The sequence below is a fragment of the Cnephaeus nilssonii genome (assembly GCF_951640355.1).
Source record: "Cnephaeus nilssonii genome assembly, chromosome: 2".
Lineage (NCBI taxonomy): Eukaryota > Metazoa > Chordata > Mammalia > Chiroptera > Vespertilionidae > Cnephaeus > Cnephaeus nilssonii.
The window spans coordinates 20783414-20798757 of NC_137073.1; the positions used below are offsets into that span (position 1 = coordinate 20783414).

The 15344-nt window shown below is 47.8% G+C and overlaps 1 pseudogene across 1 annotated transcript; it reads right to left on the bottom strand.

The window, feature by feature from the left end:
* Nucleotides 1-7812: 7812 nt before the first annotated feature.
* Nucleotides 7813-8754, bottom strand: LOC307105308 (zinc transporter ZIP1-like; annotated as a pseudogene). Its single transcript has one exon. The product of its transcript is annotated as a zinc transporter ZIP1-like (transcript).
* Nucleotides 8755-15344: the final 6590 nt, after the last annotated feature.

Consider the following 15344-nt stretch of genomic DNA (forward strand, 5'->3'; position numbering starts at 1 on the left):
CTCCCCTGCTGGCCTCTGACCGGGTTTCACTCTGCGGTCCAAACTCCTGTGCTCGCGCCACGGCTCCATCTCAGCTTCCTTCTTCTTCCTCTAGCTCAGCCGCCTCACATCGTGCCCAATCCGGCCCACAGCCCGTTGTAGATACAGTGCGACTGGTGCACAGCACGCCCGTTTGATGACGTGTTGTCTATGGCGCTTTCAGGTTGCAAGGGCAGAGGTGAGTAGCTGCGACAGAGACCCTACGGCCTGCAAAGCCTAAGGCGTTTACCATCTGGCCATTTTCAGATGCTGATGATCTCGGTCCTAGATCCAGCCCGTGCTGGACGGCACCGCATGCTGGTCCCTCACACACACTCCACACTTTTGAGTCCCTGGGCCCCTGCCCACTTTTGCCAGGAGCCATCCTGTCGGCCTTGGCGGGCCCAGCTTCAAGCTGCCCTGGGTATTCCTTCCTCAAGATTCATGGCACGGGCCTGGCGTGCGGGTGCTGGGATGGTGTCCTTGCTCCCAGGGGCCCACGAGCTGCTGACTCAGCTGCTGATCAGAAGGACCTTTCGGGCCTTAAAGTAGCAGCCGAGGCCTCTGGTGTTATCATTGTAGCGTCCTGCTGGCCCGAGGCCAGGGTTCCACAGCACGTAGGGCCGCGCGCAGTGCAAATCAACATAGTCCATTTGAGTAAATGAATGGATTTCTTTTCGGTCCCTTTCGGGGTCGTCGCCCTGGGGGCCGGACTCATGGATCCCAGCTGCCTCTGGGATCCCACGCAGGCCGGATGCTGCAATCTCGGTGCCTGCCCACTTTCATATGCAGATGCATTGCCGCAGATCTTGTTAGAATGCAGATGTCAACCGCAGGTCTGGGATGGAGCCCAAGGTTCTGCATTTATAACAAGTTCCTGGATCATATGGATCCTGCTGGGCCATGGACCACACTTTGAGTAGCGAGGATTGGCTTTGTCCAGACCAGCAGAAAGGACGTAGGGGGAGAGAAGGGGCCAGTCTCTCCGGGAGATTTTACTGTGCAGCCAGCAGGAAACCGCACCTAGAGCCATCAGCCTACGACTGCGAAGCTTCCTTCCAAATGTCCTCCCCTCCCTTCCAGCATCACTGCCACCTACACGTGGTCCTCAAAGCGAGGGCTCCGACCCCGGCAGCGGCAGCGCCTGGGGACTTGTTACAACGCGTGTGCTAGGTTCCACCTCAGAGCCACTCTCAGGTGGGAGCACACTGTCCTTCGAACGTCTGATCCTGGGCTCACCTGTTGGCTCCTACCTCATCTCCCTGCCCCTGGCCACCCCCCATCCAATTCGCTGTTTATTCTGTAGTGACAGCGAGTTTCCAGAAATGTCAATCTGACTAGAGTGCTCATCCGCTTACAACCTCCAAGGCTCCCCATCGCCCTCAAGCCCGTAGCAGAGCTTCCAGGCTCTCTGAGGTCTGAACCCTCCCAGGAGGTCCCCAGTGTCTGGAAGGACAAACATCGAAGACGGGGAGTTATTCTCCACCAGGTGCTCCGTTAGCAGGGACTGAAAGGAGGCCTTTTTTAATGGTCTGGAAAGGGTTTCTGACTTCCTCTGCGCTCGCTAGGAAGTTCAGCTCTCCAGAACTCTCTTGTTATTGGAAAATATTTTGGGGAAAAACTCTGGCTCCTTGACCTCTTGTTCACGTTATCCTTCAAGCTGCTCGCAGAAGTTCCGGGGCATAAGCGCAGGGAAGAGCCTTGCACATGAGTTTGCATCCTCCAGCCTTCCCTTCTCTCCCAGCCATCAGCTCCCGTCAGCTTGTCCGCTTACTGGATCACTGGGAGTTTATACAGATACTGACGTCTGGGTCTTACGGCCAGGGACTCTGTTTTCATTGGTTTTGGGGGCTGCCTGGGTACTGTGGTTTTTAAAAGCACCTGGTCCCCATCCCGATGAACCCCATGGCAGCCAAGATTGAGAACTGAATTTGGCCTGAGATCTGCTGTTGGAGTCCAGAAAGCCTATTTAACAAGAGCTGCAAGAACTGTTTTCTTTGCTTGAAGAATAGGGTGTCTCTGGGCCCAGCCGCCTGAGCCCCACGGCTGGTTCCTATCTGACACAAGGCTGGGGGCGGGGGGACCTGGATCTTGGAGGCATCCAGTTGAGCCCACCCAGCAGGGCAGGGGTTGGATCTAACAGTGACTGCATTCCACACACATTCACTCTTTTCATCTTTCAGGATACCTGGCCAGGTAGGTGTTAGTATCTTGACATCACAGACCAATAAACTGGGGTTTGGTGAGCTTTTTAATAGGCTACCTTTAATCTTCGCTGCCCGGCTGGTGTGGCTGCTCAGTGGTTGAGTGTCAACCCAGGCACCAAGAGGTCACTGGTTTGATTCCTGGCCAGGGCACAGGGCTCGATCCCCAGCAGGGGGTGGGCAGGAGGCAGTCGACGATGTTTCTAGTCGATGATGTTTCTCTCTCACTGATGTTTCTATCTCTCTCGTTCTCCCTAAAATCAATGAAAAAAAAATATAAAAAAAGAACTTTCACCTTTGCTGAGTGCTTCACATCCATTTCCTTACTGAACGACATGAGATGCAGATATTGTCATAGCTGAAGAAGTAGAGACTCAGAGAAGCGCAGTTACGCGACTAAGGTCACACAGCTCTCGGAGGAACATGAACCTGAGTTTGAGGTCCTAGAGCCCTTTTAAAATAACCCTAAACTCCAGCCTCCCAGCCCTCTCTATCCTTCATCTCTAACAGTGAGCACACATTAAAGACCAAAACCGGTAAGTGGGTGCAAGGAAGCTGTAAGGTAGCATTGTATGCAGGTGTTCTCTGATTCGTCCCAGCAGCCAGAGCAGGGAAGGTTCTAATTGTCATTTGAGGACACGTTGGAAATTGCGTTAGTAAAAATTACTTTATGTAATGAACTCTTAGATCAATTCTTGTTGCAATGAGCTGGAATTAGATTTTTTGCTCTTCTCATATGTAATGCCTTCAATTCAATGATGAATTACCGGAGTCAGCAGTTATCTGACATTCCAGGGCCGTGCACGGCATGGCGCAGCGTCCTCGTTTGCTGGCCCGATGCGGAGGGAAAGCAGACCTACTGGGGTGCACTTTTTAATGCAGCAGAGCTGTTTGATACAGGCTTTTTCTTTATTCAGGGAGAATTAGCCATTTGAACACTGGGATTCATTTGTTTTAAAAAACCTCTCTTAGGTCACCGTGTGAATATTAATGACTCCACGCGCACGCACATATTTGTGTGACTGAGGGCAAGCGCACCTCCCCCCGTGTGTCTGTTTCCTGGTCTTTCAGGTGAAAGGACTAGATCAGGGAGGTTGCTGTTTGCTGAAATTCTGTAGATGGTATTAGGTGTTAAGAAAAAATGTGTGTGTGTGTGTGTGTGTGTGTGTGTGTGTGTGTTTTAGGAAAACAATTAGAAAGATGTTAGGTTTTACAATGCAAATTGTTCCTTTTCTTCTTTCTCTTTCTGCCCCAGTCCATTAAGTAAGAACTTAATCCTAACAGCCCTGCCCTCCCCAGGGACATGGGAGCAGCTTTGACCCTAAGCTCCTGTAACTGGACAGATGAGGGGGCTTGCCATTCTGTGGAGCATTTTCACGGGCTGGGACCCAGCACCTTCCATACGCTGACTGATCGCCCACAGTTATTTCTTACTGACCTTGTCGGGACCCCGCCAGCGAGGTCCTTCAGCGAGGACAGAGGAAGCACCTGCAGCACACACTGCCCTCTCTCTGATCAGGTGCCTGCACGCTGCCTTGTGTCTTCCTCGAGAGTGTCTCTCACTCTGTGGTGACCCTCCCTACCCCCAATATGATATTTTGACTAAAACACCCACTTTTTCTTGTACTTATATGGCCATGTCCCCTTTATTTGGCTAGTATTTGCATGATGTATCTTTGTCCATCCCTTCACTTTTTAAAAAATGTTTAAAACAATCTCCTTTAATGAGCTTGGAAAGGCTTGCTCTTTGCTTGCTACTTAGGCAAACCAGTTCCTTATTTTTTTTTCTAAATTCTTTATTGTTGAAAGTATTACATATGTCTCCCAGCCCTCTCCCGCCTCCCAGCACAGGCCCTTACCCCCCTGTTGTCTGTGTCCATTGGTTATGCTTATATGCACGCATACAAGTCCTTTGGTTGATCTCTTACGTTCCTTCACTTTCAATCCTTCTGTTTTTATATTTTGGTTTGTTTTTCATTAAAGAGTGTATAGGTGGATTTCCCCCCACTGCAATCTGATAATCTCTTTAACCAGGGTGGTTATACCATTTATTTATGTGAATATTAACATATTTGGACTTGTTTTTCATTTTAACTTTTTTGGATTTCATTTATCCTGCTTTGTTATACACACACACACACACACACACACACACACACACACACAGAGTGAATCCTTGGTTCTTGAACTTAATTTGTTCCAGAAGGCTGTTTGGGAAGTGATTTGTTCGAAAGCTGAATCATTTTTCTCATTAGAAATAATGTAAATTGAATTAATCTGTTCTAGACCCCCAAATGATTCCCTGTTTTATCCTTTCTTATACAGTACATGTCTAATGTACTGTTTAATCTATGAACAAACACTTATTTCTTAAATTTATCTAGCCACCCCCCACTAGCCTTAAAGCAATCACTTTCAGCACTCTGTCCAGGGGTGTCTTTCAGGTCAGTAGCAGCATCTTTGCTTACAGTCACCAGCTAACTGCTTTTTAAAAAAAATATATTTTTATTGATTTCAGAGAGGAAGGGAGAGGGGGAGAGAGAGAGAAACATCAATTATGTGAGAGAATCACAGATTGGCTGCCTCCTGCACACCCCCCACTGGGGATCGAGCCTGCAACCCAGGCATGTGCCCTTGACCGGAATTGAACCTGGGACCCTTCAGGAACCTGGGACCCTTCAGTCCGCAGGCCAACTCTCTATCCACTGAGCCAAACTGGCTAGGGCTGCTAATTGCTTTTTGTTTATCCAAATCAGCAAGAGTTTTTCTATATCTTCAATTGCCTGGGGTCATTGTCTCTTTCACACCCTTAACAACATTAGCACTCTTGATGACCTCTTCATGTTTTAAAATTGCACTAATTATCCATTTCAGCCAGCAACAGAAGCAAAAGAAAAACCAGGGAAAATATTCACAGCACTATGGTATATCTTGAGATAGTAACAACTCCAGGTTTAGCTACTGGCATTTTCTCCTTTGTTGGTGGCCTGAGAGATGCTTTTGTCTCTCAGCACGAAAGGTTGTCAGGTTGAGAACTGAAATTTGTTCAACAACTGAGACATTTTTTCCTTGAACAACTTGGTTGAGAACTGATTGTTCCAGATGAGAGATGTTGGAGAACTGAGGTGTGACTGGTTACATATATGGAGAGAGAAAGCGAGAGAGAACACTTTTCTTCTCTGGTCTGTAAAACTTAAGATTTAATTTTTTTTCTCTCTCTCTCAGGATAAAGGTTACAGCCCCTGGTTTTACTCTTTAAATGGTTATCTTTAAATTTTCCTATGCACATGAAACTTCATAATCTTAGTGTGAATCTTGTGACTCTTACCAGCCCCTGCCCTGCCTGAACCTACAATGAACGTGGACTATTAAAAACTGAGTCATCTCCCTGCCATGCTATATGCTCTTGTTGCCCAGGACTTCAGTCCTGCCTTTTCACTAAATCTACTTATTAGATGATTATTTTTAGGTTATGAATGCAATGACCATCTAGATTTCTCTGCACCTTTCACCCCACCTTGCCATTCCTTCTAGCTTCTCAGACCTTCCTATTTAGGGTCATTTTTATTCTTCCTGAGCTATCGTTGAGTTTTTGTTAGGCTGAAATGCCCTCAGTTGGCCTTTGTTCTCGAGATATCATTTTGTTAAATATGCTGCCATAGACTGAATATCTGGGCCCACCCACAATATTCTTATTTTGAAACCTAAGCCCCAATATGATAGTATTAGGAGGTGGGGCTTGTGGGAGGTCAATAGGTCATAAGGGTGGAGCCCTCAGGAGTGGGATTAGTGCCCTTATAAAAGACACTTCTGCCATGTGAGGACATGGTGAGAAGATGGCCCTCTATGAGCAAGGAAGCTGTATTTTTATTTCTAGGATATCTTCTATTTACACTGAACATTAGCCAAGAAATCCCTGCCAGTTCTTGTGAGACAGTAACTCATAGCTAAATACTGACCATATAGGAGCAAATGTGTGAGGAAATACTAGTATGATATGGGGGAGGCTCTGCACAGCTGTGCCACTGGGTGTGTGGAGGAGGCAGTGGCTGTGGGGCGGGCAAAGGCCAGGAGTTCCCTCTGCTACTTTCAGAGAGCATTCACAGTGTGTAACCCTGAAGTGCGTTGGGGAACCCTGTTTTCAAGCAGTCTCAGAGCTTCATCAGGCCTCTGGGGATTGAGAGAGGATGCTATTCCACACGCAGTACTGGGATGATGAATAGAGCCAGGTCCCTCCTTCCTTGCAGTTGACATTCTAGTGGAGGAGAGACAATTTCAAGGAAGTAAGTAAATAAAAACAGATAATATGTGATTGCAGTAGGTTCTCTGATGTAGAGTGAGGCCTGGAGAGTGAGGAAGGGGTGATTAGGTAGAATGAAAAAGAAAGGCATCTCTGATAAGAAGATGGACTTCTGGACTTCTTATCACATGAGAAAAATATCTGACTTTGGTTATGCAAATGTATTTAAGTTTCTGGTACATGTAGCCAAATGCAATCCTAACATACAACCATATAAGGCAAAGTCAGGTCATGGAGGTCCTTGTTGGGCACATTATGGAGTGTGGGTTTTATTCTAAGTTAAATAGGAAGATGTTGAAGGATTTGTTTGTTTGTTTTTGATTTTTAGAGAAACATCTTTCATTTGGATAACATGTCCCCAAACAGATCAGTAAGTAAAATAGATTCTAGAGAATATGGCCCCATGCACAACCCCCCCCCCCAAAAAAAAAATAACTCTAGGGGTGAACATTCCCCATACACCCTTGGGCTCCTATGGTATAAAAGTTTTGGCAACTCAATGTTTATCGTCTGTGTATGGGGCACCATATATCCATGTTCAGTATCACTAGGGTGCAGCAACGGTAGGGCCCTCAGATCTGCCAATCCTCCCTCCACCCCAACTCAGCAAATATTTCTGCCCCGCCCCAGAATATGGGACTAAAACAAGGAGCAAGAGGACCCCTCCACCGAGGTGCTGAGCAGGGCTCAGTGCGTCACTGTGCTTTGAGAAAGAGGGAGGCATTTTATTTGGCACTTTAAAAACAGAGTGAGCAGAACTGGAGAAGCCACAGAAGGTACCAAGACTGGCAGGAAGAGGCCACTTGGCACCAGTGTCTTGGGAGAAGGGAAGAGGGAGATAGATGTGAGAGCAGGAGCTAAGAAAATTAGGAGGGATCCACTCCAAATGACAGAGGGCTGAAGTGGGCTAGAATCAAGAGAACTTCTGACTCCGAGCCTGTGTCCTCTCTACTTCCATCTCAAAGTGTCTGGACACCGTACCCAACGTTAGCCTCCACAGTGTCAGCTGTCCCTGTGTAGTGTCTGCCCGATTCTAGCACTCAGTGTCTTCCCTAATACTAATGTCTCCTGATCATGTCTCTAGTGACTTGATCATGCCTTGTCCCTTGAGCCTGGGGACCAGGCTTTTGTCTACCCACTCCTTTCCCATTGGTCAAGTTGTCCCAAAGGCTCCATCCCCACCTCTCAGAGAACTCTTTGGTCCTCAATACTTCCCTTCCCCATTCCCGAGGAGGGGAGGTGGGTCAAGGGTACCTGGTACCCAATCTCCCCTGCCCCTCTTGGAGCCCCCTAGACTTGGATGAAGAGTAGGCCAGTCAGTAGGGCAAAGCCTGATAGGAGCAGAATGACCTTGAGGATCCTCTGCTCGGAAGTGGCCAGCTCCTGGGGCAGGATTTCCAAGAAGGTGATAGAGAGCAAGGTGCCAGCTGCCATGCCCTCCAGCACAGACTGGGCCAGCTGGTGCAGTGGGCCAGCCGACTCTGCTAGAGCGGCACCCAGCCCCATGCCCAGGGATGTCATGCATGAGAAGAGAATGCCACAGCCAGCCACCACCTTTGCTCGCTGGTGGCTCTGCAGCAGCCTCAGGGACAAGCTGACGGCCAATACCCTCATGGAGCAGCAAAGCCAGGCACAGCTCCATGGCCCGCGCCCGGTCTCGCTGCAGTCCACTGCCAGCCCCTCGAACACCGAGCGCAGAGGCAGGGAGAAGACCAGCACACAGGCACGCAGGGCTGAGGGAGCTGCCAGAGCTCCGCTCGCCTGTGGGCGGCCTTGCCCATCATGCCAGGGCTGTGGCCCACCATTCACTGTTCCCAGCAGCGCCCTTTTCTCTTCTTGAGCTGGTGGCACTGACTGCTCCTTGTAAGCCAGTGTGATCTGCTCCGCCACCAGGACCAGGAAGATGCCCACGGCCAGGATAAGCCCCTGCAGGGGGAACTGGAGCGTCACGTGCAGGACTGCCAGGGCCTCATCTATGGCAGACAGGTAGTCAGGCAGCAGGCCCAGGAGGCAGGTGGGTCAGGGCTTTCTGGCGGAAGGCTGAGGCTTCCGGGTTCGCTCCAGGCCGGCGTAGCACACAGATGGGCACCAGATTACAGATGAGAGTGGGCACCAGCAGGAGCACATGGGTCCCCAAGCTCACCTGCAGCCCCACCCACGGGCAGTGGGGGGATCGGAGGCTACTGCCTCTGGGCGCTACACCAGGAGCTCTGGTTCTCCCCAGGGCCCCATGGTGGCTGTGGTTGCTCCAGGGGCTCTCAGACCTTGCGAGGGTCTCATGACATGGCACCCGCTCGGTTCTGGCCTCCAGTCAGAACTTTGTTGATCAGAGAGGTGTCTGGGTTGATTTATGTTTTGGAAAAATCTCCTGGCTACGTGGCAAAGAATGAACTGACACGGAGCATTGTGCAAGACTGCAAATGAAGGCTCAGAGAAGGTGAGTAAGTTGCCCAAGGCAGCACAGCTAGAGAGGGATAGGAATGGGCTCCAAACTGCATGTTTGCTTGACTCGACAATCCTGGCTTTGGCTGATGTCTCTGATGAAGGTCTTTTGTCTTCCTGCCGTTGCTGGAGGAGCCTGAAGCCACCACATCACTTGATTTACCTCTGGAGTCCCATTCTCCGAAAAACTTCATGACTTTCACAATCATAAAAGAGAAATTCATTCTGGGCCTGGAAATTTTTCCAGATCAATCTGGGTCAACCTAATTAAAGCTAATAGAAGTGTGTGTGTGTGTGTGTGTGTGTGTGTGTGTGTAGGGGAGAACTTTCCTTTCGGTTATGATTTACTTGTAATTTCTTTTAGGTCCCTATTGACTATTGTCCAGCTGATACTAAATTACCAAAGCTTGGGCATAAAATGATTCCAGCTTTATAATCAGAACTCCAGTCAGCTCCAACTGGTGCTGAATGCTAAATGAGCTTGACATGGGGCACCTCTCTTGGACATGACAGTGAATTTCATCCAGGGGCCTCCAAGGGAATCATGCAAAGTTGGCCGTGTGAAGGTGATGCAGTAGGAACATGTAGTAGACTGTGAATGAGGAGGTCTGGGCTCTAGCTCCCAGTTGCCACTGATTTACGGGGTGGCCCTGGGGCAGTCACTTCCCCTCTCTGGTCCTCAGTCTCCCCTTCTTCTGAGGGGTGCTGTTTAGTCAGAGCCAAGGTTTTTAATCTGTGTCTCCCAGAGTCCTAGGGTTGCAGGGGCTACTCCAGAGAAAAGGGTCTCTTTGGGTCATTTGAATTTGGAACCGAAAGGTGATTAGAGAGCAAAGAAGGAGCTTTAGATGTAGAGACCTGCAACCTTGCCCCCGAGAAAGCTCACTCTCCATTATGGCTCCACCGTTTGCTCCAGTGGAGGGTGGGAGAGGAGAACCAAGCTTTGTAGGTCACCGAGAAAAGCATCTGCTCTAATGACAGCCATCATGGGCGAGCAGGTGGCCTCCCTCCAGTCCCCCTGGGGGGCTGGAGCTAGCCATCTGCTTGCTTCCCATGAAGAAAGTCCCCTTTGCCCTCTTGGATTCTTGGGCAAAGCTGACTTTGAGAGCCAGGGAGAGCCAGGCAGCCTCTAGAGAATAGGAACAAGGACATGCAGTGGGAGGGCTAGGAAGAAGCACTGTAGGGTTTGGAACCATTAAACCTGGAGGAGGAAGCCTGAGGAGGCGGGGTGGGGTAGATGTGTGGACAGCCCTCTGTAGGATACACCTGTTGAGAGTGCAGAAGGCATCATTCACTTCATTCATAACATTAGTCAGGTCACTTCAACCCAACCCAACCCAACCCAACCCAACCCAATCCTATCTGTCCATCCATCATCCATCCACCTACTCATCCATCCATCCATCCACCCACCCACCCACCCACCCACCCACCCACCTATTCATTTATTGTCATGCATTCAATTACTGACCGGCTCATTTATTTGGCTCAATCACTTTCTCTTTCCATCCCTGCCTTATTCATTTATTCTTTTGACCATTCCATAATCATTCATTGAGCACCTACTATCTACATGGGAGTGTAGAGGAGAAGGAACTCTTCAGGGAGCTCAAAGTTACAGTACTGTGAACAGAAATGTAAGCTATTCTGAGAAGTGATTGTAATACATGGAGGAGCAAAGTGCTATTTGAGTTTGGAAGTGGGAGGGACTGTTGAAGGAGGCGGATTAGAGAAGGCTTCAAGGAGGCAGTGACACAAGAACTGGACCTGAAAGAGGAGTTTTAGTTTATTGGCTGGGCGAGTGGGGTGAGGGTTTATTTTTTGGGATGCTGCAAGTTTGAGGCCATGCTTATCCTTTATAGATAATATAAGCTCTACTCCCTTTCCCCCTCCTTTCAGGCCTCAAAAAAAAAAAAAAAAAAAGTCCAGATTATTCAACTCAAATTTCTAGGCTGATGAAATTCAAGTTTAATTCACAACTGATTGTTCTTATTCTAAACATTGGAGGGGGGGAAAAACATTCAAGGAAAAATCATAGAAGCTCATAGCAGGAAGTTACCTTAATCAAACCTCTCTCTGTGTGGCATCTACAAGTGAGAACCAGCTATCAGCGACTCATTTTTTTGAGAGGCCAGGGTGTGTGTGTGTGTGTGTGTGTGTGTGTGTGTGTGTGTGTGTGTGTTTAAGCTGATATTGCTTCAGGCAATCAGGCTGTTTCTTAGGGTTGGTACTATCTTGTCAAAGGTGTCTCTTTTGTGCTAGCATTCTTGCATTGCCATTTGAGACTTAATGCATTCAATAATTACCCGCCCATCCATTCATCAAATATCCATTAAGCTTCTTGTATCTTCCAGGCTTGGCACAAGATGCTGAAGGCAATATTATGATAAAGGTTCTTGCCCTTCGAGAGCCCACAGTCAAGGCAATGGTCAGCTAACATTTCTGCCAAGGGCCACATAATAAATATTTTAGATTTTGCAGGTCATTCAGTCTCTGTGGCCACTATTTAGTTCTGCTGTTGAAGTGCCAAAGCAGTCTTAGAGAATATGTAAAAAAGTGGATGTGACTGTGTTCCCATAAAACTTAGTTTAGCAAAACAGAGTTGCCCCAGCTACCATTTGCTGACCACCGTTCTAGTGGAGGACACAGGAGTAGCAGACAGTGATCAAGTAGTGTAGAAAGTGCTGCCACGAGGGTAAACACACTGTCCTCTGGGAGCACAGAGCAGAGTCCAGCCAGGCTTGAGCAGCAGGGAAGACTGCCTGGAGGAGGTGATGTATAACCTTAGACTTGACAGATGAGTAGAGAGGGTCAGAGGAAGAGGCTGGGGGCAGGGGGAGGGGCGGGGAGAGGGCCCTCTAGGCACAGAAGTATGCAAAGCCTGAAGTTCCTCCTTCAGGGGACATGGTGTAGCAGGAAAATGCAAGACCTGGAAGAGGGGTGGGTGGCATCAGGAGGGGTTGGCTAGGTGAATGGGGCAAGACAGTGACAGTCCTTGTAGGAGCAGGACATGGAGCCCCACTGACAGGTGTTCAGCATCTCATTCTATCTTGTCTTGTTTTAAAAGACACAACACTCCCATCTTAGCAGGCCTCTGGGGTGCTTGCCACAGGACCTCAGGGCCACTCCCAGAGTGAGACACACAGCTCTTCCTGGCATGGCTTGGTCTCCCTCTTCCCGCCACCTGTGAGGGCCCATCAGGCAGCCTGTGGGCTGGTCCAAGAGGCAGGTCCCTTCTGCAAGAGGTTTCAACAGCAGAATAGAAGTGTAGTTTAAGAAGAAACAGAAACAAAATAGGCATAAACAGGAAGCTGGGATAATAAATATTTATTAAGGTCAAAGCTCTGACCTCGCAATATTGTGGAGAGGATTGAATGCTATAACATGTATAAACTTGTGCCTTGTAAATGCTGAAGTATCATAAACGCTAAGACATCGTTTAAAAAATATTTTTATTGATTTTACAGAGGAAGGGAGAGGGGGAGAGAGATAGATACATCAGTGATGAGAGAGAAGCATTGAACAGCTGCATGCTTCCTGCACGCCCCCTACTGGGGATAGAGCCCACAACCCTGGAATCGAACTGTGACCTCCTGGTTTATAGGTCGACTCTCAACCACTGAACCACACCAGCCAGGCAAAGCTAAGACATCCTAATGCTGGTCTCTGCAACTCTGCTCCTGTCTGGCTTCTCTTCTCTCCCCTCACCCCTTTCCCTCTCGGCTCCTAATTACCTCTTACATGCTGGCCTGTAAACCAGGATTAAGGAGTGGTCTTTGCTGTCTAGGGCCTTTGGAAGAAAATTGTATGGAGTACTGTTAAATTTATGGGCCTCAAGGAGAAACAAACCCTGGTTTGAATCCTGGCTGTGGTATTTACTAACAAGCTATTAACCAGGTTTCTCCTCTTTAAATGGGGATGATGTTTATACCTCCCTCCTGGTATTTATTGAGATAACTCATGTCAAATGCTCATTAGTACTGTGCCCAGCATGAGTGGTTCTTGCTCTTAGTTGTAAATTTCAGGACCTGGCACATGGTAGGCACTGAGTAAATGTTTGTGGAATGACTGTTTGACTGCTTAAATAGTGTGCAAAGCATCATATTTTTAGAAAGTATGTTTTTATTGATTTCAGAGAGGAAGGAGGAAGGAGAAAGAGATAGAAACATCAGTGATGAGAGAGAATCACTGATGGGCTGCCTCCTGCATGACCCATGAGCCAGCCAGCCAGCAACCAGAGCATATGGCCTGACCTCCTGGTTCATAGGTCGATGCTCAACCACTGAGCCATGCAGGCCATGCCAAAAGATAGTCTTTTTAGATAATATAACTGCAAACTTCAGGTTGAAGGTTTGCATATGCTTACAGGACTGCTCTCCTTGGGCATCTGTCAAGGTGGTCCCATTAAGTCCTCATCCTCTTTCCCCTAATTCTGTGGATTCTGGTATCAAAGTCCCTCCAATCAAAGGTCCTCTTTTACGCCCGAGGCAATGACTTTGGTTCATCATGACTTGTGTGACAGCAGGGTCCGTTTTCCTGTCACCTGTCTCCTCGTACCCCATCCATCCACCCACTGTGGACAGCTCACCCTAACAAAGAAGAATGTTCTCTACACTTTCCTTAATAAACAATGTTCATGACACTGTGATGTCTAAACTCATAGCTGGAGCTTCAAGTCCTTCCCCAGTCTGGGCTGTTAATGTTTCCAGTTCAGTGGTTCCCAACTGGGGGTAAGTTTGTCCCTAAGGGGACATTTGGCAATGTCTGGAGATATTTTTGAGGGCTACAGCTCGAGTGTGTGTGTGTGTGTGTGTGTGTGTGTGTGTGTGTGTGTGTGTGTGTGTTTATACTGTTGGTATCCAGTGTGGAGGCCCAGGATGCTGCTGAAAATCCTACAGTACAATGGACAGCACTTCACAATAGAGAATTATGGAGCCCAAATATCATTAGTGTTGATGAGAAATTACTCTAGTCCCATCTTTTCACTACTTGCTGCATACCCTGCCACTCTCATGAGTTTCTGAGTGTGCCTTCCTGTTTTTGCATCTCTGATCCCTTTTGCCAGGTCACTCTCTCTCTCTCTCTCTCTTCTTCCTGATATCTTCGTATAGACCAGTGGTTCTCAACCTTTCTAATGCCACGACCCTTTAATACAGTTCCTCATGTTGTGGTGACCTCCAACCATAAAATTACTTTCGTTGCTACTTCATAACTGTAATTTTGCTACTGTTATGAATCGTAATGTAAATATCTGTGTTTTCCGATGGTCTTAGGCGACCCTGCTAGCGGTTCTCAACCGCTGTTGTAGAGCCTAAGTAGCAAAATTACAGTGATGAAGTAGCAACGAAAATAATTTTATGGTTGGGGGTCACCACAACATGAGGAACTGTATTAAAGGGTCATGGCATTAGAAAGGTTGAGAACCACTGGTATAGACCCTTAAGACCCATTTCAGGTGCCTCTACTTCCTGTGAAACTTAGAGGGAAGCACAGTGTGGCAATTTATCGCTTCCTTCTTTTAGAGCCTTTACAACGTTAGAGCGTTGTTGTAAATATCATCAATATAGTATATATGTCACACTCCTCCCCCACCATTTCTGAGCTTTTCTAGAATGGAGACTGGGTCTTATTTATCCCCCCTTCCCCAATATAATAACTGTCTGCTGAGTGAATGAGTAAAATATTCATAATAAAAAGTGTTCAAAATACTCTTAGGTTCTGGGCTCTTTTAAAATAAATACTCTGGACTGACACGTGAACGCACACATTTCTCCACGTCTTCCTCATCATGCCCATCTTCCAGGTGAATTTTATGCAGGCAACCTTCAAACTTTTCTGAAACTCAGAGCTGATTTGTGTTTGTGATTCAGTTTCAATTTCCTGTCTTCAGCACTTTCACATTCAGCAACATTTTCCATTTTGCAGTAAATCTATGGATGTTGCTTGAACACAAATTTCTCCTGCTCCGCCCGGTGACACATTTACAGCCACCAGCCAAGGGTCTTCTTTTGTGGGAATGAAATCGGATGCTTCCCTGTGTCTGACAACCTCTTATTCATATTCAAACCATGAAGGTATCTTCCTGACACGGCACCATCCCCCCTTGTGGGGACATCCATTAGTAACAATAGGACAAGGCCAGCCAGCGTGGCTCGTGGTTGAGCATCAGCCTATGGAACAGGAGGTCACAGTTCAATTCCAGGTCAGGCCATTTGCCCGGTTGTGGGCTCGATCCCCAGTAGGGGGTGTGCAGGAGGAAGCCAATCAATGATTCTCTCTCATCATTGATGTTTCTATCTCTCTCTCCCTCTCCCTTCTTCTCTGAAATCAATAAAAATACATTTTAAACAAATAACAATAGGACAAGACCCTGGATGGGTCAT